This window comes from Thunnus maccoyii, chromosome 18 (genome assembly GCF_910596095.1).
Source record: "Thunnus maccoyii chromosome 18, fThuMac1.1, whole genome shotgun sequence".
NCBI classification, from domain to species: Eukaryota; Metazoa; Chordata; class Actinopteri; order Scombriformes; family Scombridae; genus Thunnus; species Thunnus maccoyii.
The window spans coordinates 20817963-20845888 of record NC_056550.1 but is presented as its reverse complement, the minus strand read 5'-3'; the positions used below and the strand labels follow the sequence as shown (position 1 = coordinate 20845888).

The 27926-nt window shown below is 42.2% G+C and overlaps 1 protein-coding gene across 11 annotated transcripts in view; it reads right to left on the bottom strand.

The window, feature by feature from the left end:
- Positions 1–27926, bottom strand: part of si:ch211-278a6.1 (SRC kinase signaling inhibitor 1) — a 104511-nt gene that overhangs the window by 62581 nt on the left and 14004 nt on the right. The window contains exon 1 of one of the 11 annotated variants that reach the window (XM_042393735.1): positions 21682–21749. The exons of the other annotated variants lie outside the window; for them this stretch is intronic. The gene's annotated coding sequence lies outside the window, so the exon portion shown is untranslated. Of the gene's footprint in view, positions 1–21681; positions 21750–27926 lie in introns of those variants that run through there. 11 annotated transcript variants of the gene reach the window in all.

Below are 27926 nucleotides of genomic sequence, written 5' to 3'. Positions count from 1 at the left end.
CCCAAAAACAAGCGTGCTATTCTATCAGTCAGAAACTCCCAAAATCCTCTATCAACCTGTTTGACTGGCACATTTGCAACAATACTAGGTCGAAACCTAGTATATGGCTGGACCGTGTATGGTCAATGTGGCCAGTTTGTTACAGGCATAGTCAGTGGTAGTGTCTATAATGTGAATTCCTGGATATTAAATGTTCATCTGCAATGGTCTGTAGTGGTCCCGGTAATATTTCTACTGAAGTAGCAAAGTAGCATATCACATAATATGGTTAAGCTACGTTTGAGTTAAAAAAAAAAGGTTATAAATGTAGTTGCAAGAACAATACTGTCCACTCATAACTTAGGATATTTGAAAGAGATTAAAAGATTTGAAAGATAATTCATTTTAATTTTAATTATTCTAATTATCTTTTAACTCCCAATGCTTTTTCATCTGTTTCTATCTGTGGATGTCTGTAAACATATGGTCTCTTCCATAGGTTTACGTAGGATTAGCATGCTAGGCTAACAGTCTGTCAGCTATGTGACTTTATATCTGCACCGTGATGTCTTTCAGAGCACAAAAACCGTAAACACACCTGTCACCTGTCCAGCATGGTGATGTTAAACCGAAAACACTGCAGGTACACCTTATTTTTATACAGTCTATGGGCTACACACAGCATGGCACAGCTAACGATGCTAGCAATGCTGGTAAAATGGATCACGTCTCTTTATATTCGCGGGTTGGTGCTGCTGTCAGTGTCGGAGCCTCCGTTTGAGACAATTCGATCGAGCCAAAAATGACCTTGATTTGATTGATTCTGCAGAAGCAACTTTATCCTTTGACATTGCTGTTTTTTAACTTATCAAAAGCAAAACTTCCCTCCATTCTGTCTTATTGCACCCTCTTCTTTTTGGGAGCCTTTTCACTTTCCCTTTGAGTTCTGACTGTAGAGCTCTTCATGCTTCGCTTGATGCTTTTGAGATATTTCCAGTTCCCGCTTAAAAGCTTGTCAGTCACTAACGGCGTGCTCTCCAACTTCTTTGTCTCTCTTAGGCTGGCTTGGCTCTTATTTGCATCCCCTTCCTACAATCCCTTAGAATGCAACACTCTCACTGCCTTTAATTAAAAAAAAAATCTAACCACTCTCATCTCCTGCTTACATCTGAGTATATTCTGTTCGTGACCTGCTGTTCCTCTCACCCTCTGGCTAGTTGGAGCAGATGTGTACAAATGTTCCATTTTCTCTGTCTGTAGATGGTACCTCGCCCCCCCTCTACCAGCACCTCCTGTCAATTCAAGCTCCACAAATCCAGTCTCCCTAAGCATCGGCACGGATCATCCAAAACCTATGTCACGCAGGTGACCCCCCCGCTGACCTCAGCAAAGCCCTTTGGCCCCGCAACACTGTGGATCATCAGGACATAAAGCTGTCGCTGAGCCCAGGGAATGACGGAGGCCCAAAGCTACGGCTAAATCATGACCGGAAGCCATGGGTAAACAGCTAACACCAAGCTGATTTAAACAGACGGATCATTACTAATGAATGGTTTAATGATTCTGTCTGGTCCACTCATTCCTCACTGCCACCTTATCTTGTGATATCTGACTTCCCCTAGCAAGTGGCATAATCCATATAGACATAAAAATGTGCAATTTTCCATACAATAAACAAATACCAACAGTATCTTCAGTCTATAAAGTTACAGGCTGCAGATCGAGTTACTAAAGATCCTTGATACAATTGTATATAAATATTTATATAAATTTGATTTCATAAAGTAATGTAAAAGTCACTCTCACACCTCTGGTACAGTTCACCTGAAAAAGAGGCAGAAAAACGATATAATATTGCCATTTAGTTCTAGTCCGTTTCACACTCAAATCGATTTATCACAAACAAACCAACAAAGAAGAGTAAACATCATGTTATACAGGCCAATGACTGAAAGCAACTCATACTCCATTTTACTGCACTGTACATTTTCATTCACCCTCTCTGATGGTCACAAAGAGCGCATGACTAAATAATTATGAACATTATTAGTCAAGACTGCAACTAGACCTCATACAGTTTGTCACGAATAATGACAAAAAGGGCAGAAAAACATGACGGAGGTCATAAAAACATTGAGAAAGTCTCGGCAGGGTTCTTTTCTTCTTTGTTCTAATGAACAATTACCATGTCAAAATATTGGGTTTTTGCTTGTTTTGACAATACAGTCATGATTTTGTTGTAACTTTGAGAATAAAAGTCCTCAGATTCTATTATTGAGGCTAGCCAAACAGATTTTCACAATTCCCTGTTTTAGAAGGTTGGTAGATGTTTGTCTTTTTATATTGTATAATTTTTAGCAGCTTTTAGCAAGCAACTCCTTGTGTGGGTTCATGGAGTCACTATCAGCTCCAGTGATGGTCTTAATGCTGACCTTTGACCTTCTTTGCAAAGGAGTGGCAAGAGAAGAAAGCTTCCTGATAGAAATCAATGAAGTATCATATTTGTGTTACTATAATTAAATGAATATTGTATCATCACTACAGTACAGTATTCGGTTACATTATCATTTAACTCTAATGATGTTGTTTATGTGATTTTGTGCTGCAGTACATCCATTAGTGAGAACGTCGTACATTAGAATGCATGCGAGTGAGGCAGCAGAGGTAAAACAATTTTTCAATAAGATTGCTATTGCTGATAGACTGTAAATATAGTCTGAACACTTGTGGTGAGAACACAGGGAGCTGTGCCAGAGGTCCACTGTTGATGTCCTATCGATGTGAGTGCACAGGAAAAAGAAAATATATCAAAAGGAAACACCACTTTGAGTGTAAGATAGAGCTCTCAGAAATGCTGCCACAGCCCTTCATCATCTCCTCTCGCTTCACGACCAATTTCACTCTCACATCTCACTTCTCTTCTCTATGATAGTGACAAACAGTGCAGATCCTGAGTTTGAAGTTCAAACCGTGCATGGAGAAAAGTGAGGCTGAGGAAAACTGCATCTTTCAAAGTGCCTCACAGCTTGCTACCACACATATAACAATGCAAACTTCGATTTAGTGCACAACAATCTTTTAAGCTGAAATACTGTAAAGTGAATATCTTTGGATTTTGGAGTCTTGGTCGGACAAAAAAAGCAATCTGAAGATGTCACCTTTGGCTCTGGGAAACTGTGATAGTCATTTTCAAATATTTTCTGTAGACTATAGACCAACTATAATCAAAAATAGCTCTAGAGTCTGCATTTGAATCAAAAGTAGGTGGGGAGGTAGTAGTAAATTCAGCCACACAAGCTTCCTCACACACACACCAATTTACATACTGTCAATGATCCATCACAGTGATACACGCCTCCACTCCACAGACGTAAGAAATCCCAGCACAAACACAAATGTCAGCAGCTCACTTTTGATCTCCCACAGCCTATTCTCTAGCCGCCTTGCGTTCGGTAAACTCATTTGTGTGGGTGTGTTTAGAAGAGGTGGATGAGGAGAGTCATTTACGCAGGAAGAGTTCACCTTGTTTTAATCTCTGAAGCTGCTGCTTTGCTAAAAGTATGCACCTGCAAGCGTATGTCTGTGTTAGATAGTCCGACTCTGTGAACCCTGCATCCTTATGACATTGATCCTAAATGCGCACACGAGCGTGCACACGCACACACACACCCTTTTCAGTGATGGGATCGGACTGAGGGCATGATGAATAAATAATGGTTTAAACTCTGGAGGTTCTCTTGGCTAATTAACAGGGGAAGAAGATTCTTCTCAAGAAGCAACAAAGGCCAAGTAGTAAATCAAGGATCACTGCACAAGCTTCATACACACTCACACATGCACACTTCAAATATATATATATATATATATGCAGATGCACAGGTATACACACTGCAAACACACACTTAAGTAGACATCCTAATTTGTGATTCAGGGAAAAACATAACAGGGGAGGAGAGTTGTTGGCCTCTATTGACTAAAAACCCGGTAGGCTAATGAGAACTCCAACACACAGGCACACTAAAAAAAAACAACCATACACAAACCCATTACTGTCACATCACTGTGTTGGAGTGTGAGGGCGTTGAGTTAGCATCTCACCAGTCCTCTTCATCCAAAGGTTATCACGAAGGAATATCTAGTGAGAGAAATCCCAGTAGCTTGTCAGTGTGTCCTCGTCTCTCTGTGAGCATTCTGGTCACCCAACTACACACACACACCCACACACGCTGTCACTGAGGTCATTAGAGTGGTATAATTATGAAGAATAACCAGTCTAGCTGGCCCAGCTGTCCTGGAAACATCTTCCAACTAGTTCCATCGGATCATACACTGTCACCAAATATGAGCAGACAGCAGAGGGACAGGGAAATTAAAATGAGGCATAGTTGGAATAGGGAGTGGCAACACTGATTGACTGACTGTGGGCTTTTATCTTGCTATGCTGACATCTCCTTAGAAACAGGCGTGTTCAGTATACAAGCCAGAATAGCAAGAGTTCTCATAGAAAATGTAAGCGTAAAATCCAAATCAGCTTCAATAGCAACAAAAACATTTCTGCTCTTGCAAACATGCAAATACGATCAGTTAGTGGCAGCAGAAAAAGCAACAACAGATATCAAATGAACTAAAACTGACTGGCTACAAATGACTTAAAAAGTCCCAAAGGGTACAGGGGAAGCCATAAAAGAGTTTGTGAAGAAGCTCGTCATGAATGAGGCAGCAGCAGCAGCAGCAGCTTGAGTCCTGGAGGAGCCACCAAGCTCCACAGCCTTTGAACATACAGGAGGCAGGCAGAAGCAGACAGCAGAGCTACGTGACTCTCATGACAACCACCGCAAACACACTGTCACACATATACACATCCGGCGAGTCCCTCAATGCTGCAGGTTATCAAGATTAAATACCACAAGCATCCAAGCAAATGCATCAACTAAAAGGTTGCCCTAAAAACAAAGTGAGAACGGGGGGGGGGGGGGAGGGGGGGAGGATAGAAAATTGAGGGAAAAGATAAAAACAAATGGCACAGGGACACAAAAAAGGAGGATAGGGGACCGCTCCGAGTGCCCACCTGAGGGTTTCCCAGCATTCTCCATCCGCGCTCCTTTCAGCCCTCTATCCCTCACTCTCTTTTTTTCGTCTAGGTCATTCCATCCCTCCACTCATCTCCTCATTCATCCCCAGCCGTCGCCACCTCACTGGGACACTGGCTTAGGCGGAATATTGTGTTTAAAAAAAAAAAAAAAAAATCAAAGAGAGGAAAGGCAGGGAGGGACAAAAGGATTTTGAAAGTGGTGGGAAGAAGGAGGAGTGTGGGAAGAAACACAGGAAGAGAGACACAGAAAGCAATAGAGAGAGAGAGAGAGAGAGAAGTAAGGCTGCCAGTTCTGAACATTGTCTCTTTTCTCTCTGTCTGATTGTGTGTCCCTGGCTGTCTGTCTTGCTCGCTCCTCTCTATCTCTCTCCATTTCCCTCATTATGTCCATCTGAGTGGCTGTGCCAAGCTAGCAGGGCAGCAGGATAAAACATGGCTTGCTGTAGCCCTGAAACACCACGCCGACCGGCCACCTCCTGCTAGCCACTGACTGTGGACCTGTGTACACTGGTTGTGTGCTCGGGGCCACGGATTGAGCAGGAGTTTGTGTGTATGTGTGTGTGTGTATGACTGTCCTGTCAGCCATCCAGAGCAGCAGATTACTGACGCTCCACTGGCACGTCCCACTTCATCCTTCTCTCCTGTCACCCCGGCAACACCTCCGCTCCCTGCCTGCTTCCCCCGTCCTCTGCTCATCATCATCTCTCCCCACTCCCTTCTCCCTCCATCTGCCCCCACTTCTCCCTCCCCATCTCCTTTTTTCCCTTTCCCTTCTCTCGCTCTTGACGTAACCTGAGAAAGAGTCTTTAAATTTAATTTCATCCATCCCCGAAATCTATACCAGCGGAGCTAACTCTTGCCCACAGGAATAGTAAAGATCGTCAATCTCTGCATCTTGATCCTCTCTAATAAAAAGAGCCCCATCAAAGCTGTGTGTACACACATATGGCCCCCAGGGTGATTCCTCGCTCAGATAAAGATAGCCAATCACAGGCTGGGGAGGCGAGAGGAGCGGTGCGGTAATTAACACCAGTGGGCCTGGGCTTACTGTAGGTTCATGTCAACACTGCACACTAAAACTTGGCAAAGCTCAGGAACCACACTGACCAACAACGGGGGTTTGAAATTACAAGCTTGGCTCCCTGCTCCTTAGAGATAGCGATGATGTTAAATTAACATGTTAGATTCAGCCTTCATCTGCACCTGAGAGGCCTTCATAAAAGGAAGGGAGAGGTCAAGGCTGCCCTCGAGGTGAAGACCTCCTACAGAAAGCATAGCAGGGAACGAATCTTTGCAGTGGGAGAGAATCTGCTTTGAGTATGTAAGTGTGTGTGTGTGTGTGTGCGTGTGTGTGCATGTCTGCAAGGGCATGTTCATAGTTAACCGTAACTTTCTTTTTTTTCGTTTAAATCAATATCACTATATTATATATTTATCAGATTTAATATTTTATAACTTACCAATATTGATGAATATTGTAATACAGTATGGCTATGTTTGCCATACTTGTATTATTTAGTAAGTAAGTAACTGATTGAAGCTGAACCATTTTTCAGTGTTATTACTTTCAGGGAAAACTTCACAAACTTCATTAACTAATTAGCTCTTCTTAGTTACAGTTTGCTTAGAATCGCTAATTGGATCACACAGAAGTAATTAAATGAAATGACTGATGCCTTTGTTTGTTTATTTCGACATTAAAGTTGAGTTTTCTTGTAAGGCGAGTTTATTTCTGCAGCGCATTTCATACAAAAGAAAAATTCAAAGTGCTTTACATAATGCACAGCACATTGAAGTGTGAAGACAAAATTACATTTACATTCAGTGTTACTCATCAAAATGCACTTTGTCTACCCTTGAGTTCTAACAAATGTGTCAGACACATTCGTCATAAAGCATTTGCAGAGCCAGTTTCTGAAATATTTTTCAATCCTGCATTAACATCCATGTTTGTACAGAAGGTCCACTCATAAAAACATTGGTCTACAGTGCTACTAGTGGTCATTCATTGAAAAAAAATGATAGATGATCACTTGGATGAAACTGCCCCTTTTCTGAACATCTTCATCTGCAAAAAATCATAATGCACATCCCACTGAACGGTTGTAAAAGCTGCCTAAATTTTGAAACTGTTTAGACTGAGGTCACATTGTCACACATCAGATACAAATTCAAAAGCACATATTAAAGCGGCCTAAATAAGAAAATGTCGACGACAATGAAATTATCAATTCTGTTATTAAAAAACCTGTCATGAGCTGCAGTCTAATTGCAGCCCGAGTGTGTGTGTGTGTGTGTGTGTGTGTAATTGTGTGACAAAGGCTAGACTGAAGAGCACAGGATGACACCCACAGATATCTTACCCTATGCAGAGCTACACCTGCTGAGCGATGCAAGGTTAACAATGGCCTCATAGGGCTTGACAACTGCTGAACATGCAGCTTTACTCCCCACAGAGTTCACACACACACACACACACACACACACAAGTGTTCATGCAGACACACACACACATTCCCCTTCAACTAGTCACTGCATATAAGCCTGTAGACATGTACTGTAGCCTATGCGTTGTGTGGGATATGTGTGTCGATGCCTACGTTTGTGCATGTGTGCACGAAGAAAAAGCGTGTTGTTAAGCTAACGCGGTGGGCTAATGCTGCACAAGGACAAGTAAACAACAAGTAAACAAAACACCGTATCCTCTACCTTTGAAAACAACCCTCTACCCACCAAGCAATTTAGCACCTACAAATACATACAGATGAGATATTAATGGCTTACTGTGTCCTCTTTGACCTTTTAATTATTCTGATTTGTGTACAGAGCAAGCATGCTGTAATTGCATTAGCATCTCGGCAGGTTTACTTAATGTTCCAGTAAAGAGGGAATTGTGATTCAGCAAGCAGATAGGATAACACTCCCTTCTTTTTGTGTACACTAAATGATCCACGGTGAGTGTGTGTGAGGCGGTGTGTGTGCCTGTGTGGTTGCAGTAAATCATCTGAGATTTATTAGCTCAGTTACCACTAGTCAAACCCTCTGACGTGCAATTATGCTCTATCAGCAAATAAATGATTTGGCTATTACAGGCCATAATTGGTTATGGAACATAGGGTACAATATATTGTCCGTCTCTTTGCTGCTACTTAAGACCCCGTCCTGCTCTTTGCTGCTGCATTATGGGAGAACTTTACTTGCCCCCTGTTTGCCTCCTCTTCCTATTCCCCATTTCCTCTCCTCCTTCCTCTGAGCATTTCCCCGGAGAGACTTCTTTCCCTTTATCTTTAGCGTGAGGCATCTGGAAAACAGGCCGTCTCCGCCTCTCTCCGTCGCATTCAATCATCCCGATGTTTATTCAGCTCTCCGCCCTTTCCACCGGCCCTCCACCTTCCGTTTTCCCTCCTTCTGTCCCGCCTGCCTTCCTCTCTATGTTTGCCATGTCTCAGCTCTTAACCACAGCATCACTTATCACAGTCCCACATCTTTCCATTTCTATCTATCTCTCTCCAATTGTTTTTTTTTTTTCCCAACACCTTCTTGCCTCTGCCTGTCGCCTTTTCCTCTTACATTTGCTCTTTGCCTTGCAGTGTTTTTTGTCCTGGAAGATGCTGTATCATTTGTATTGTATGAGGATGGATAGGTGAAACCTGTGCATCCTCCACTCTATAGCTTATCTCCACCGTGCCTGATGTAGGAAAGTTATCATCATCAAATTGCAGGTGTTTACCACGATCGTCAGAAAACAATGTACCCTTTCTTGACATAGGTGGGAAAAATGTAGAATGTAGCACGACTAAAGGATTGCGATCATCTGTACAGACCTCAAAGAAGCACTCATCTTTGACTACCCTCCCAGATTTTCTAAACATGTAAGTAGGAATGGGCAATATGGATAAAATCTTTTATTACGGTAGTGTGAAAGGGCCAAAAGTCAAAAGATGGGGGACAGAGTGAGAGCAGCATCAATAAGCTGGTTGAGTAGATGTAACACCCATCTTACCTGTGATACTTATGTTGTTTCAATGAAATATGATCCACAAAGTCCAGTTTGAGAATCAGAGCCATTACTTTAAGAGACTGTCAGATGCCAAAATACTGTAGCAGCGGTTCAGATTACTAGGAAACAGGATGTCTTTATCTCTGACAAGTCATCACAGTGATGTGATCGTTGCGAGGTAAAGAAAAGCAGCGTTCATGTTCACAAATGTGAGCTTTCACTTATTTTACTGGCCAACCTCGAGCAAATGTTCAGACAAGTTTAACTTTTTTGCTGGAAGTCCCTGCATATTTTTCACGGTGCTAATGTCACTCTGAACATGGCCTTAGATGTAATACCTTTTTAGGAAGTTTCTCCTCTAACACTTTGATGGGTGAGTGCAATTGGTGTCTAGCTATGGGCTAAGTAGGAGCAGATCAGCCTGATGCAAAGAATCGCTCCCTCACTACAGCTAATTAATGCTGCCTTGTTCTGGTTCAACAACCTCTGTGCTGCTGTCTTCAAATGCAACATCCTGAGACGAGGCAGAAAGCAGAGAGAGAAACAGCACGGAAAAAGCGAGTGTGACCTTTTGAACCGCATCTTACTTTAACGCTGCACATAAACAGTCAGTGGCACACAGAGATAGAGAGAGACGGTGGAAGAGGGATGAAGGAGGTATCTTTGTGTGTGAGAGGGTGGCTGAGGAAGAAGCACCTGTCTCATTATACCCTGGCTTGGCCACACAGGACACAATTGTGTGGAAAATGTTGAGCAGAATAGAAGAAGAGCTCGACAGAAGTGCGAGAGGAAAGATAGTTAAGAGAGCTGAGAGAGGATGGATGGAATTGCTGAGTAAATGGCCGTGAGCTCATCATGACGCTAACAGTAATAGATAGGCAGGGCTGTCCAGATTGCCTCAAATAAGGGCACTTGAGTATCGTTTAGGTAATCTCTAGAAGCACTCACATGTGAGTCACAGAGATGGAGAGGTCTGTGCTGAGACAAATGATTAAAAAAAAAAGGCAACACATCCAACTTTACGGCAGACTTTTTCTGCTTTCTTATACAAGGTATTAAGTCACACACAACAACAAACTTCCACCTTTGTGTTACACTATTCTCTGCAATAGTAGTCAAAAAGCCTGACCTTAGGTTTACACCCAGGGAGATGTCGATGTGAGCGGTGTGTAAATACTGTAAGCTACATCCATCTCTGGGGGGAGTAGGAGAGTGAAGGCAGCACACAAAATCAGAGGCAACTCAAAATGTGTTTCCTGAGTTTTACCCTCCTTTGATCCCCAGCTGGAGGCAGACCACAAGAATGAACATCAGTGACCCTGAACAACCTTCAGTGAGATTTTCACTCATATACCCAACTACCCACACACACAAAACACCATTATTATTGACTTGGGTTTGGCCCTTTACACTCTGCTACTGTACAGTTGGCGCGCCAGCACCAACTTCTTTTCCCTCTTCTATATTTCTTGCTAATCTGTTTTTTTTATCTTCCCTGTTCCAGCAGCATCTACATATTGTATCTACCCTTGTCCCTCAGTACCTCTCAGAGGGTCTCTCAGAGGGGTTGTTGACTGTCGCCCACACTGCGGTAATCCAATGTTATTGGGGGTGCTATAACTCAGTTTATGTGATCAGGAGCCCCACAGGCCTGGCTGCCGCACCTCGTGACAAACGACTCAAGTCAGACATGGCATTAGTGAGTCAGACATCCTGACACGCTGTGATGAGACCAACTATTTAAACTGTTTGTATTTCTGTTTTTTTTTTCCAGGCATGGTGTTGAATGTGTGTCAGTCAGTGTTCGTCACTGTGTGGGTGAGTTTCTCCATCAATGAAGAGCTGGCGCCGCAGCATAGTATTAACATTAGATGTGATCAGTCCGCCAGGGATCCAAAACAGGCAACAGAGCCATGTTGGGACGTTAGCTTTTTTTTTAAATGTAAAAATGTGAGACCACGAGTGAATCACAGTGCTGTCTGTTTATTCTGCTCTTGCAAAGGGAAATTCCCTCTCACTTAACTAGGGGCTTCTACAACGGCACACACCAAAGCAAAAGGAAGAAGACATTTGAATGTTGTTTGTCGTTGCTTGTGCTTGTACTAAGCCCAGGATAAGAAGGGCTTGGTTTTTGTTTATTGGCATTTTCTAGCCTCATGAAAAATTCTCTGAGAGGCAAGCAAACAGCAGCTGTTATGATATTTGGAAAAAGGCAATGTGTTACCACCATTTATAAACTACCGAATCACAAGATTTGATCCTGCCATGGATGCATCATTGCAAGAATGAATCAGTATGTGGAAGGAGTGCAGGAGGATTCTCGCTTTTTTGCTTCACTTTGTCATTTTAAGAGAAGCTGTGGGTCTTCAGGAGAAATACCACAGAGCTGTCATGGTGTTCTGCAGCAGGGAGAACAACCATAATTAACCAATTATACACTGACACAAAAAATAAAATCAGCATCCCACATACTGTACTCCAAATGCTTAAGTCTTATTGATTTCAGTTTATACAATTTCATGTTGTTTTATTCATATAAACCAGAATTTGTTTCCTATTTCCAGTTGCAAGTGGACAGCAGATGAGGTCCACTGGCAATGTTTAAAACTCTACTTACTCCACTAATAGAGAGTATTTTTTACTTTCTATTAGTGGAGTAAGTAGAGTTTTAGAGAAAAATACAAATGAGCTGCTGATTATGCACCAGAGTCCCTCTAAGTAAGTGGAAAAACAAACTGTTAAACGAAAAAGTGCACTGCAAATGGTATTTTTAAAATATGATGTTCACACAGTTTTGTGTGATTGTTTTATTGATCCATTTTAAACTGCCAGAATAAACACTAACACATTCCTGGATGTTATTCTTTGAATCAAAAATAATAAGCTCTAAATATGCTGTATATAGAAAAAGGAACCTAATATATTCCATACAAAAGATCGCAAGTCCACCGTTGTTACATAGGCTTCCAAATATAGACAGGGCTTTACATTAATCATGTTGCTGTACTACGTCAGCAGTTCTGTGAAGCTGCCCTCTCAAGGTCTATCCATCAATCCTCCGTCCCTGATGACCGCCCAGTTATTTGACGAGGAGGAGGGGAGTCTTCATCCTTCAAAAACCCACTGAAGGCTTGTTCAGGGGATGGTCACACCAAATAGAGCCGTCATTGTGTCTTCTACAACTACATCAGCTTTTTTTTTTAATCGTAGAGTTGAAGAGTTGAAGATTTTATTCTCTACACCATATTTGTCACAATTCTCGCACAAAACCCCAAAGATGCATTAAACTTTATTAATTATGTAGATTGCGTTGCACGGAGGACTACAAATGCATCCAAATCAGCATCAACGAGGTTCAGAGAGAGAAAAAAGAACGGAGCGCAGTGTTCTGTGACGCCCTAAGCAGCTTTTAATGACTGTTAGAGAGCGCACATGGGCCCCTGGCACAGTGGACGAATTAGCATTCAGCACTGGAGGACACAAAGACTCAGTCAGGTCTGAAGGAGATCCAAAGGGAGTAGGCCGGCTTGTTCAACGGGAAGTTGGACAGGACTGTGTGACATATCGATCGGCTATTGGTTACGCAGTACTGCATTGTGGGCTCCATCACCGTCACGCCAACACTCTGTCACTCCCTCTTTTCAGCTGTTAATTTGTGGTACTCTGGATCTTAACATTCTGCCCTACACTCTGGCAGCCATCACATTCAGGAGAGGACCACTACATCAAACCGCTGCTATGACAACAGGAATTTTAACTATGGTGGAGGTTGGGGGGCGGGGGGGGGGGGAGATAGCAGAGCCCAAATCCACACTCTGAATGCTTTTGTGCATGAATGTGTGTGCACCTTCACTTGCCTCACCATACTGTATATGTCTGAAATCTGTCCTTCTATTATCACCCTCCATCCGCTTCTCCTGCTCTGTTATAATGTCGTACTTAAACACATTCATCTTAGCTTTAGCTTACACACTGATATTGATGTGCTGCATTATAGTATTAATATTTCCAGAGTGGCAAATTATGAGCGCTTCCTATTTAAGAGGCTTTGCAGCTTCAGCAAGCAGCTTTTTAACTGTTCTACTCTCAACCTTATCAGTGCAAATCCAGACGTCCTTGGAAGAAAAAGGAAATAAAAAAAAAACAAGGTTCTGCTGACAACGAGGCACCAGAAGAGAGTTTTACATTGTTAAAGTAAAGTTTCTGTTCAGTCTTTGTCTGCGCAGATGTTGACATGTATAATCTGTATGCGCAGAAAGAGACTGTATCGCTAGAACTGTATACACTAATTGGCTGCTTAATTGGCTGCAGTTAGAGACATCTGTATCAAACAGCAAGTTAAAATATCAGCAGTAATGAGCTGGAATCAGAGCAGGAATGTGTGTTTTATGGAGGGTATTGCACGGTTTATGCTCTGCTCTCTCTGAACAAGAGGGCAGCCCGGGCCTTCTGGGGGTCCTTGATGAAATTTAATTTGGGCTCTTCACTCCTGGCTCTGTGTCAACTATCAACACCCCCACAACACTGTATCTACCGAGCATGAGTCAGTTGCACTAAAACATATGTTGGTTAGCAAGGAATAAAATAAAACTGGAACGGGCTCAGCAAACAAAAAATAAAACGACTAAATGCATTTTTATATTGGTTGAATATAAAGCACCGGCATGTTTTTAAATTAATTGAATCTCATATGCCAAATTTGTTATCTTAATCAACACAGCTTGCTTTATGATTAAATTAGCTGTAAAACCTTCAGCTCTTTAATCATGTTTCTGTATGGCTTAATGATAACTGTCAACACTGGCATTATGTTGACCACCTTATACTTAAAATGTGTTGGGCGAATTGTCCCTTTAGATGTTACACAAGCCTAATGATTGCTAAGGTTGTCCAAATAGACGTGGGAGATGAAAGCCGCTGCCATACCTGCCAAAGCATCCTTAAGCAACAAACCTAAATCATATTGAGTGTGCAGCAGCCAAAAACAGTGTTTTCCCCTCAAATCAAATAACTTTACTATATAACTTCAATAAAACTAATGCAGAAACAGACATTTTATAACTTAATCACAGAGAACTCAAAATACCCATGTCATCATTTTTGCATTTCGCATTACACACAACAATCCAAATATCAGGATCTAGGGAGAAAATGTTGGTATTCAGGAAGAATTAGATTCAGCTATACTACATGCAGCCACATGCTCTGAGGGGAGGCAAAGCTTTAGAAAACAGCAACAACAGCATTAATACAGCAGCTCTGACTGATATATGGAGTCTATGTGTGTGTGTGTGTGTGTGTGTGTGTGTGTGTGTGTGTGTGTGTGTGTGTGTGTGTGTGTGTGTGTGTGTGTGTGTGTGGACTGGTAGGTCAGGTCTGCTGTTGCAGAAAGCCATGAGTGTGGGCGGAGAGTCTGTCTCTTGAGCTGGTAGCTGGCTGCAAGTATAGCCATCTGGGAGAGAAATCTGCATATAGGCTCGCTGCAGAAGAGTGCAGCTTGCAATTAAGGAACTGATGAAAAGTTTTTCAGATTTCAATGCTGCACTTTGCCCCCATAACAAAATGTGCTAAATACAAAACACAACAATATTCTGCTGACAAAATGGTCTGCCTTTTTTTTTTAAAACTCCAGCCTTTACAGTGCCCTCTGATGGCTACAGAGTGTTAGAAGATGCTCCAGGAGACCTTGAGTTCCTCAAACTTTGTTGCTGCCTTACTGGATTTGGTTAAGAAACAAAGCTAAATTACTACTAATGTTTCATTGCCTTCTTTTTTTCTTACACTACTCCTTAAGCCAGGAACATAGGATTTAACCTGTTGATTCTCATATTAGCATTGGAAGGATGTGAGGTACATTATAAGACAATTTTGTCCATTCTTTATATACCCAGAGTATTCATTCTTTTATTCATTTTGTGATAAAGAGTGACAATCACAGCTTTTCCACAGCAATCGCTGGCCGACATAAAATTATCCAAATGAGCTTCAGACAGTTTGGTACACAGATTAACTTGAGACAAAAAGGCATTTTGGCAGTTGAAGTATCATTTAAATTGGAGAGGAAAGATCCATTTCTGGACGTCTTTGTGTGTGCCTATAGGCATTTACATGAACCGAACACACACACACACGCACACACAAATCCATAAAAAGATGCACAAAAAGATCAACTACTTTTGTTCTTCTTGAGAGGCCGTTTTGGGCTCTCAGATCTGTTGCGTCTCAGGGGATTTCTGGAGCTTGTGTCTCGTCTTGCTACAGCTACAAATAGGTTCATCTACATGACAATGATCATAATGATTTGATCTTTTCTTTTTTTCATTTCTGACACCTCTAATTATTCTATACAGATACACAACTGGAGTCAACCAGCCTGTTATTCCTAAACAGCAAAGCAAACCAAAGCAAACTCTCCTGTTAACAGGTGGGTACAGAACAAGTAATCCTGGCCTCCGTCAAGGGAGATGTGTGGATTTATTACTTTAAGCCTGACAGATCCAAAAGGAACTCCCAGACTTTACCTAAAACCCTGCTTTCAGCCTTAGCCTAGCCCTGGAGTCGAGGTAATCATATGCCCTCCGTAAGCCTAACCACCCATGGTGAGTCTGTGCAGTATGAGAGGCACTGGTGTTTTCATTGTGATATAAATGGTGTTTGACTTACAATGCCCAGTCTTTCAAACAAACTCCATGTTACTGGTCCAAAATGAAACAAAGAGGATTACCTGACATACAGACTGTTTGGCAAACCAAGAGAAAAATCCATAGAAAACCTTTCAAAAAGAACTCAACTGTGTCTAGCCATGCTAACATTAGCCATCATTTAAAGCAGATCCTGGATTAATTCAGATTAGTCAGTGTTTTGAGGAGACAATGAAAGCACAAAGAATCGTGATTCTCTCACACTACATCCCCACACAACCAAAATCAGGTTGCAGAAAGGTTGTGTTTGTGTATTTTGCAGCTATCATGACTCTTAAATGTGAGCGAATCTCTTGCACGTTTCAAGGTTCACTGTCCTTCGGCCATCTAGACCTTCATCATATTTAATACACTCCAACCAAATGCTGCCATCTATCTTGCTTAATCCTGCTCTCTGCTGCTGTGATTCCTCATCTTTGTCCATAAACCTCATTGGTTTCCACAGTACTCTAGTGAACCCTGATAGGCTCCTTCACCAGAATGAATATCAAATAGGAGATCTGATTCCCAGGTTACTGCAGAGAAGCTATTGCCATGGAGCTGACACCTCTGCATGCATGTGATTAGGGCCTCCTCAGGAATAAGGAAGTACACGACGACAGCGTGTGTCTATGTGCCTGTGTGTTTACACCTGGAGCACTAAAGCGGGAATAATCAAGTCCCAATTCTTTAGGTCAGAGGAAAGGCTTGACATTTGCTTTGTTTGTCTCTCCTACCTGACTGCACATCAGTGTCACTGGCAGAACAAATTAGAGAGCATGCAGAGTGTGCCAAGTGTTAATAACTACTGAGTGAGGGAAATAAGAGGTAAACGGCGAGACATTAACATGGTTGAAAAGAGATGGAGAAGAAATCAAAAGAAAGATTTGTTACTGTGAAAGAGACAGATTTGCAGAATGAATAAAAAGAATGACGATGTGAACAGTGAGGGGGAAAGAATTGAGGGGAAACAGAGAGGCTAGGCTAGGTTTGGGCGCGACCCCTGTCATCTTTTGACAGACTCGAAATAGAGTGGGGCACATGCCCCTGTCATCTCAATATCACGTTGATGACAGCCTGTGTAGTGAACCACAGAATGACTTCAAGTTAAGGCTATTAGAGTGAGAATTCAGACAAATGAGAGCCTGCACTGACTAAGCCCTAAGAAGACCCGGTTCCACCAGTCCAACACAGAAGAAAACCAAGACATCATACACTCATCGCCTGACTGACTCCCCTGGCTCAGTGCTGTGATCTTATTATGTGTGTGCATCTACTCTTCTACTTTCAGGGATGATGGCAGAGTGAGAACGTGTTAAAGGGAGGCAGGAGCAGACACCCATGGGAGGAATGTCCAATCCTGTCGCCACACCAGAGGGAGAAAAGGGGGAAAAGCACTCTGTCTTCTTCCTCTCAATCAGCCCCTCCTCTCCACCCTCCCAGCACTTTGCAGCTCTTGGCCTTTCCCTTTTGTGTGTCTGAGTGGTGATAATGGCAGGCTGTCCGTCACGCAAGGTCTGACCCAGATTCACTCGGTGAGGAGAAGGACGAGGAGCGGGATGATGGGGATATCTCAGCCCTTCACCCATGAGACCAATCCTCCCTAGTCAAAACCGCTCGCCTCCCAGACGAGGTTCAGCAGGATGGAGTAAAGCCAAGGGCGCAGTCTAGTCAGCGTCTTCAGGCTGCATTACTGCAGGGGAAAAAGGCTGACTGGAGTGCAATGCAAACCAGCGGCAACCAGCTCATTAGGCTGGTAACCCACGGTAGGGTGCTGACTTATTCATGGCCAGCTCCACGGAATAAAGGCCACTGCGACGTAGTTAATTTGCTTACTGGCGTGTGCCAGGCAAAAATCACTGAACTTTGTAGTCCTCAGTCAGATCTGATCCTGGATCAAAAATACCAGCATCTACGCCAATCACAGAGAATCCCAGAGTGGCCATGCCCACACCTTTCTGCATAGCTACAGTAACCAAGGAAGGCGAGGAGGGAGCAGAGAGAGCAGCACTGAGAGAAGGCAGTAGAGAAGACATGCATGTGACACAGAAAAGGAGTCAAGACAATAAGTAAGGCTAAAATCTAAAGTCGCTATAGCGGACACACTGGGCTGCACTGCTCATTTCCTCACAAGTGAAGAAAATGGTGAGATGGGAATTGGAAAAATGGAGCCTACTGTGCTTTTTTGGTACCAACACTGGGGCAAATTCAGGTGGTTTTTCTGTTTGGCAATTAAATCATGGAGGGATATCTGCCACACTGGCGGATAAATGTTTGTACCAAAATAGTCATATAATAAAATATTTGGCATGATGGCGGAGAGGAACTTACTCATGTTTGTCGCTATACGGTGTAGATACGTGAACCATATGTGTTTTTTTACGCACGTCTAAACCATTTGAGTGCCATGAAACTGTAGCACTTGAGACGGTCCAAGGCAAAGGGACGTTTAATGTACAGGACGTCAGCTACCAAACATTAGAGCTCTTCACTAAACTGTCACTTGCTGCCACCTTATTATCTCATTGATATGTAATGGAACAAATGAATATGTGACACAAAAAGGAAATGTATTATTTTGGAAAGAGTTTGGTGCCAATGAAAGGCCACATGGTTATCTGAATAAAAAGGTCTTATCCTCTGTAATATGCATCAACTTTGTCATGTAAACTACGTAAGACAAAGATGCACTCAGATGCTTAGACCTGAACGCTATCACACTTGTCAATAAGTGTGTAAAAGACCCAAGATAGATGCTTCAATGTCATGTCACCTCCATGTCACAACTTGCTGTAAAAAAGTAACTTCCTGGAAGGTGTTTCAACACCTGGAAGGTGTTTCAACTGGAAAAGCATTAAGTTAAGAAGGTTATAAAGAAGGAATGTCAATTCAGTTAATCGATTCAATATTTAGAAATTTCAATCTGGACCAAAGTGTTGGACTGACTGACTGACACTGCGATCCCTGGAGTCGCACACGCTGCCCACATGGCTGAAAATAGTGAGGGGAAAAAAAAGGAAGAGTTGTTTGAGCAGCGACCCTGATGCAGTATTTCATCATCACATGGCCACTTAACAGGGATTCACAGTTTAGTCATGGTGAAGAGAACTAGCGAGAGCGATGCAGGAAAAGGGAAGGAGAAGGCGGGCGATGAGGAAGATTCACGCTCAGAAAAGCAGGAAGAGGCGGAGAAAGATTCACGCTGACCAAGATGCTTCGCTTACTCAGAATGAAGGTGTTTTGTTTATTTGATCCTCAAACATCACATCTAACCTGTTAATATAATATGCATGGTGGACAAAGTTATGTTATTATATTATAATTGGTATTTCTTTCAAACAGTCAAAGGTGGTTCAACTGTCACATTAAATCATTAGTGTGCATCAAATAAATGTACTGTATCAAATCTGAAACAGCTTTGGACCAATATTTCAATTTAATTCATTTAAGCATCTGAGTCACGATTACAAAACGCAGCTGCAGAGATGAGTATTCTTACAGAATACCAACTACGGCTAAAAACTCAAGGTCTGAGCAGATCTGAACATCACTAAAAAACATAACTGCGCCTTCTTTATCCCTTAAGGAACTGAAGACTTTCCATCTGGAAGAAAGACATCCCACTGCACCCTCCGTTAAGGATTTGTTTAAGGATTCAATCTGTTCTTGAGGCAGGGGGTGGCCTTCTTCCTTGACGTGATATTCTGATGTTAGGAGTTTCGATTGTTTCGTCCATCACAATGGTATTTATGAGGCATTACCAACCACAGTATGTGCCACTATTTATTTATAAGAAAGTGTAAAGTGCTTTTGTTCACTTCTTTAAAAAGAAAGTGGAATTACTTTTCAATTTGTCCTTTAAACTGAGCAATAACAGGTTTTCATGAGCTATAGTGCTATGAATCAGTGCAGGCAAAGCTCTGTCTTTTTCTCTCTCACTCAGTTTGAACGCTCTCTGCCACAGAGGTGCAGCCGTCCTCTCCCTCTCTCTCTCTCTCTCTCTCTCTCTCTCTCTGTCCTTCATATGTCCTTGCGTGACAGTGCGACTGCAGTGTGCTTCACCGTTTCTGTGGGAGGTATCTCTGGGATCCCAGTGTGTAGGAGAAGACTCGCGCCTGGCTCCCCATCTATCTGTCGCTTATCTCAATCATGCACACCCCTGCCATCCCTCCCACTGTCGCCCGGTCTCTCTTTTATGCTGTCACATGCAGCAAAATATCACTCTTTCATTTAGCTCTGCCCTGCTTCACTTTGTTTTTCACGAAACAAAGGGACATTTCTCAGTCTGTCACCAGGATGATGACTGACAGGGGACCGAGGCGTTTGTTGCCTTAATTCATCTGAGATCTCTTTGAAAATGAACCGTAGCTGCTTAGAGAGCAGGCCGGAGCGATGTTTGCTTGACAGTGCTTTGTCATGGAAATTAAGGTTTTTACACGGCTATGAAAGCGCTGTCATCTAAGTGGTGGGAAGGTTACTCAGGTTAATGTGAGAAAAAACCTGTCTCCACTCACGGGGAATCCTCTCACACCGATAATAGTTGCAATTAAATAAATAATTTCACGAAAAAAAAAAGATCTCAGGTTGTTGATATAAGCTACCTAAAGTACAGGATGAAATTCTGCTGCTAAAATCATCAAGACTTAATAATCATAATTAATAACAGTCATAATCATCATCTACCCAAATAATCAGGACCGTCACACACAAACACACACACACAAACACACACACACACACACTGCCGTTCTGTATCGCAGCTCATAGCTGCAGAGAATTTCTCCTGATTGAGACTGCCATAGTGCCAGAACTAATTAACAGCGTTTGATTGTCTTGCTGCAGAGGTGGAAGTCATTACCATCATATTTCCCCGTGTATGCAGAATATAGTGGTTAAAAACACTAGCAGATGTTAATTTTATGAATGCACCGTGGATGAGTTTAATTCATATCTACATTCCAAATCATATTGAGAAAGAAGTGATGTCAATGCTGGCGCTAATCATGAAGAGGCTCTTTTCTTTTTTTTTTTACCTATATAGCAGTTTTCACATTTATTATTATGATAGTGGGGAGAGATAATATAGTTGCCTTACAATCACTTGTCATTTTTCTAACAGATATTGGACTCTTTACTGTAGTCCGTGGTTTTTCATTTGCTTCAAAGAACATTTTGAATGGTTTGGAGTTGGCTAATTAGCCTCGCTGTCTATACAATCCCAGTATTTGAAAGGAAGGGAGGCAGACGGTGACGTTAAAAGGGAAGGGAGGAAAACAGTAAGTTACACATCCTTTTCCCATTCCTTCTCCAATGATCAATCGCAGCTTCAGATTTTTACAGAAGCTCATCCGTTCACCCCTTACTCAAGCCACAAAATTATTCTCGTGCACATCAAATGAGCTCCACAGCACACACACACACACACACACAGAAACCCTGCCAGAGACCACACCACATTTACACATACATACTGACACACCACAAACACTCAGTAATGACAGAGAGACAGAGAGGGGTATAAATACAGGAGCAAAGAGAATCCAAAAGCAAAAAAAAAGTGTTTCAAGCTGCTGTGTGAAATGTTCTCTAAGGCTCCACTTGGCAGACAAAGTAGGCCTAAATGATTTATGAGAGGCAACAAAGCTTGCCAGTTGTTTGCTTTAGATAAATGCTACACAAAGCAAAAACTAACAAACCTGATGATGGCAAACAAAGAAAGATGAAAGTTTTTGGCCCAAAAAAGAGCGCCTAGTTTTCCTGAGCTCCACGCTGACATTTCATGAGTGTCCCAAAGTTCAAACCTGCGGGCTACAAAAACCTTGGCTCAGACAGTGGTGTCTGTGACTGATTTTAAAAAGGTAGCTTTTGAAAATAAGAACTTGGCTTTGAATCTTAAGTGGGAATGGATCCCTGTGGCTGGACCTGCTTACCTCCTGCAGCAGGATCCCTGCGTCCCAGCACCCACACCTGGCCACCTGCCCGCCCATCAGATACGAACACCTGGTAGTCCTCACCAAACATCCCCTCCCCCTGCATGGCGAGCAAACACCCTCTATCCATCGGCTCAACCTGCACAGCTTTACTCAGCTCAGCACAGCAACGTCCCAACAGAAACCTGTGCAGCCGACTGAGTCATGCATAGCGCAGTACTGTACAATACTGTAATGTAATGCAATCTACTGTATTGAAACTGTACAACACTATTCCCCTCCCACAGTAACATTACGCCTCAATGATTATGTTTATAAGAGACACTGAAGTTAGAATATAGCACAGATTACACAGTGAACATCCACAATACGAGAGCTCCACTAACAGCACCTCTTGCTCTCTTCTTCTTCTTCTTCTTCTTCTTCACACACACACACTACTATACATTCTTTCAACATCTGCGCTCTTCATCAGCAGCGTGCTTATTCAGAGTCGGGATTGTAGACGAGCGCTCGGGGCTCCAGAAGCACTTCCCTTCTCCTTTCCTCTGCACTTTCTCTCTCCCTTGATCTCCCCTCTTTCCATCGCTCTCTTTCTCTGTCTGAAAGGTTTCTGTGAAAGGCCCGAGATGAAAGGCTGCCCTCAATGGGAGCATGATTGCAGAGACAGCGCTGGCGGCCCAAGGTGCTATCAGAATTGCTCGCTCAGAGAGTCGCTCCGCCCTACAAAGATGCGCGCGGCCATTGTCCACAGTTTGTGCATGTGCGACATCAGAAAGATGCTCAGTTCAACAGTCCCTTTCTGACACGTATTTATATTCCTGCAGTGTGCACACACAGTATTTGTACACAGGAAATCACACGAATATGCACGTCAGATCATATGGGGATGATGTAACGTGCGATGACACACACTGGAGGAGCACAATGAGATAAATACCAACTACAGACAGTAAAATGTAGTTACACCTACTGAATGATACCTGCTGTTTTTTTTTAGGATGCAATTCGTTTCAGCACACGTACACAAACACACACACTTTTTTCTAATCTCCTAATCTAACAGCAAAAGGTCCGGTGCAGAGAGAAGTCAGCAGGACACAAAAGTCTGCTTATGTGAAGTCGAGTCCTTGGAGAGAAAGCGGGACACGCTAGACGACAGGACGGACAAAACTGCCAAGAAGATGACACTTGACAGAAAATGGCCAGAAAACCAGACAGCAAAAAAAATCTATATCCACCTCTCTGTGGTGAGTGGAGATGTTCTTGAGAAATCAAGGATCACTTTAGTTTTCGTGAGCAAAAGCCACCGGGAAAGCAGAGTTTGAAATCAATGCAAAAGGTTGTGTGATCTGTGTCTTCATAGTCGGCCTGAAGCTGCCAAGAGTTTAAACACTGCACGTTGTGTTTGGTACAGGGAACAAGATGGCACTGAAACAATCCTTTATACATATAACTTGCAAATAATCAAAGGAATTCAGTGGAAGCATACATTTCTCTTGCTGTTATTGTGATATCTGATGCTCATATGTGTGGATGTCATAGCCACAGGGTCTTAACCAGTGAGAGACTCAGCGATGCCAAATCATACTTGACTAATGGTTTTCCCTAACTTCCATGTATGTACATCTCAGCTCTGTCTGAGATTTTAAAGATAAAAACTGAAATGTAAAAAGAACAAAACTAAAGAGCAAACGTTTAATTATATCCTGCAGTCATATAACAAAACCACACAGTAACACAGAGTCCCCCCTCAATACGTCTTGGTTACAATAACAGCACACCCTTGTCTGTTCTATAATAAGCAAAAGCTGCAGATCGATAATGCAGAGTGATGTTGCTGTAATCTAACCCCAAACCTACTTTTTGTTTTCCAGCTTTAAGATGAATACAAAAAAAAATGTAATCTGCCAAAGATACTGCAATGAAAAGCGATTAAAATCAATCAAATGTGACTGAAATGAATTGACCAGTGTGCTAGATTTACGGTACGAGTGTTTCTGTCATGAGACATGAGTTGTAGTGAATTAGATTTCCAGAAGCCGGTGATGGATGATAACATGAGAGAGAAATGAGTATTAAAACACCCCTGGCTCTGCTGATGTTACGCTGCACATGCACAAAATGGCTACAGAAAAAAAAGACTGCTGTCAAATCTACAGCAAGACAGACAATTACCCCTCTTAATCCCAGAGATAATATGCAAAAACACACATACACATAGAGATAACCCCTAAACCTACTCATATATTTGAGAAGAAACACAGGATTTCATCTCAATTCTTCCAAACGCCTCTCTTATCTCCTATCCATCATAAATTGCCTCATTTTTTTTTTAGCTTTAGTCCAATTAAAGTGATTATGTGTCAGAGAGGGAAGAGTAATATGATGGGTATGTTAATGACAGTGAAAGACAGACGTGACTCTTTGTGAATGAGGCACAGGTGCAAAACTAGACCCAGGCATCTCTATCCCAAGAGGAGGACTTTGCACACAAGAGCCAGAGACCGTGTAACCGTACCGGGGCAAAGAGACGGGATAAAAAGCCGACCCTTGAACTCCCAGTGACAGTAATATACACTTGATGCTGAAAGGAGATACAGGTGTCACAGCCCAATATCTCTTAATTGCTCTTACGCTGATTTACAACAGAAGCTGTGGGAATTGACACCAGCAGCTTCCGTTTAAGTGGTCTACAGGGTCTGAACAGTGCCTGGAATTCATTATGCTGGTTGACTGGTGTGCTATTAATTCAAGCAAAGCCAAGGAAATTAATAGTATGCTGAGAGAGTTGGCCTTACCAGTTGAATGAATCAGCTAAAAACCAGTTGTTATAGTCTCCGGTCGGTGTGAAAACTGTCTGATGTGTAATGAAATTTAAAATAGATTATTTTCATTATTGACTAATCTGTCCATCATTTTTTGTGCCTTTATTACAGCCGGTGGACAGATGACAGGAAATGAGGAAGAGAGAGAGAGAGTTTGTGGTTGGCATCTTAACCCCCTAACCACTGGAACGCTCCCCAGTACAGGTTTTCTATATAGCTGTTGATATTTTCGGGTGGTATAAATGTTGCTACATATAAGGTTGAGGAAATGCAAGAAAGTTATAATATCTTATTTTAGGATGATTAAATCTCATCAAACATCAATAATGTTGTCAAGCTCCATAATCCCTTGGTTATAAAACGTGTTACAAGTGGTCTTGACTTGTCCGTCAAGTCTGAGAAGTAGATCGCTTAGTTTTCACACCATAATGCCGCCGTCTCTGTTATGAGAAAACATATTTGCATATTTCAAGAATCAAACCACAACAAAATTGTTTAAAGATTATTAATTCCTATACTGAGCCGAATAAAAAAGACAAATATTCTCGTATTATTTCAACGTTTTAAGAACTATCTTTGTAGTCCTGTTTTATTATATGAACTCATGGTGCGTCCTGGTAGCCTACTGGTTAAGATGCACATCACATGACCGCAGCGCCTTGTCCTTAACCTGAAGCTGTTCTACTTCCTACTGAAGTCACACAAAACAGAAAAAAGCAGTCTCAATCTTCATAATTGACCAGATGGATCCAGCAAGTGTTCAGAATTTTGATATTGATCTGTCTATCTGTCGATTGACTGTACAGTTTCAGCATGTTTATGCTGAAAATGTATGAATGAAACTGTCATATGCTAAGCAGAAGCCCTTGATATCAATGTTTTTCTAAAGTAGGGGTAGAGAATATAAATTTTCCAAACTATTTTCTAGACTATACATTGATTGAACTACACACTTAAAGACCCTGAAAACCTATTTTCTCTATCAGCATCTTACTACGGGTCACAGGGTATATATGTACTGTTCATGCTCCCCTCCAGAGCTACCTAAAGTCTCAATCTTGCAGTGGTGAAAACATAGGGGTTTATAGCAATAAATAACACATTATACGTACTCTTGGCTCTAAACTCATATCAAGTAACTCTATCGACAGCCATTTTAAACTCCATTAGTCTGTCGAATTTCCACGTTTTCAAACTGTTTAATATACATGGATTTCCAAGGTGCTCTGGAATCAATCACTAGGATATTTTCTTCACCATTTAAAAGACTCCGCTGAGATTTCAGTGCATCCTGCTGCTTCACTGAAAAGTCACGCAGGCCCCGTGGGCTCTAGACTGTGACGCCAGTGGGGCCGCATTCAGAGGGCAAACTGTCAGGTGGGCGGCACACAGAGATAGAGCGTTTTTGTGATGTATGGATAGGCTGGACCGGAGTGGAAAAAGGGAACAAAGTGCCGCAACAAAGCCCCGTGTGTCCCTGAACTCCTGCGTCAAACACCCACCAACAGAGCAGCGGGAAGAGAAATCAATACCGACTCATGCTATGTTCAGGCAGCATCAGGTATATTCGACCGTGAAGAAAAAACAAGAAAAAAGGGAGAGAGAGCAAAGAAGGAGATGAAGAGAAGAAGAGAGCAATGAGGCCTTTTTTGAAGGCCAAAGCAGCTTCCTATTGTTATTAGACAGCTCCTTGGCCTCCCTCCACTGCACAATGCTGATGTTCTTCCTCCCTGTGACCTTCCTCTCTGATATTTTTGTTGTACTCTCTTCCCAAACAACTCATCTATTGTAGAGCATCTGCAGAAATGATTAATCTATTTTAATCTGGCCTTCATGTTGCTTTCAATCATGTACGCATTGTACAAGTGTCATGAAGTGCCATGACAGCACAGCACACGAAGTTAAAAAAAAGTTCAATCAGCGCTCCAACTTAATAGGAAATGTAAGAACTTGCTGTGTCAGTTGGCGTTTTCCATTAAGCTTGTGTTAGTATGGAGCCACAAAAGCGAGATGTGCAGGTGACCGGCATCCCCGAGGGCTGAGTGACACCTAAAGGGCACAGCATGGCTTTTCCAAGACATCTGCAGCATGTCTCATTAGCATTCAGCTATGAATCATTCAAACACAGCCGGCTGTCATTATCACAAACAGCTGAAGAGGGGGACACACACCAACACACCAACACACACACACATTGTCACACTTGGGGGCACGCACACAAAAAAATATACACAATACAAAATATTCATGCAAAAATATGCACTGTATACTGGCACTTGTATATGCTGAAATGATCAGGCACAAATGCCAGCTACACCACTGTGAGGAGACTTTTCTCTGTTTTATATCATTGTAAACTGAACATGTTTAAATTTTTTGACAAAAGAAACAATCTGAAGACATTACCCCGGGCCCTGGAAAATTGTTCACCATTTCCTGACATTTTACGGACTAAACAATCAATTCTAATTGATAACGAGACTTGAAACCCTCATTTATATATCCGCTAAGATTTTTTACAGAAGCTATGCTAACATTGGAGTACAATGAAAAAACATGTGCAAACACACAAAAGCTCTTTGTTTGCCTGCACAAGGTGAGACCTCTCTCCTACAGATCCCATTTGCATGCTGTGCAACAACTGTTTGTGTTTAACGTGCTTACACACACCACACCAGAACAGACTACTAATGCAGGAAGAAGCGACTTCAAATAAAGATACTCCTCGCCATCTCTCTCTCTCTCTCTCTTGGTTTGTGTGTGCATGTGCGTGTGTGTGTGAGTCAGAGCGCACGTGCTCAGTGGAGATGCAAAACTACAAAGGCACGACAACTTTGTGTCCTCAACATTTCATCTCCATACTTGACATCGATTGTCTTGCGTTATAACAAGCGCTGTGCTGTGACAAACAACGGGACGGTCAATGATAACCCAGTGAGCTACAACGGAATTGTCAATTTGTTCTCTGGACTCAGCTGGGAGTCAGAATTTATTAAACACATCACATCTAATATCTACTGAGGGCTCTATTTAATTTAAAACACGTCAATGTCCACAATGCAAGAGCGTCAAAGAGTGTTACTGTTGATTTATTGTATACAGTGTAACACACATGTGCCTTTTATATGCTGATGTCAACAGACGTGATTATTCTTTCTCCCGGCAACGCGTCAAACACTAACCATAGGTGATTTTCTCCACTGGAGATGTGCTCTCGTGTTGCACTTCACACAACGCAGGCGAGAGAGAGACAAAGTAAGCATGTGTGCAGTTTTAAAGACACAAAGCAATAAGTGAAGGTCCACAGTGACTTGAGCAACCTTTTTCTGGCATTTTCCACAGCTGAGAAACAGAATGTCTTTTAATGAAACCAGTAAAATACAAACTCATCCCTAGAACACACCATGCATTAACAAT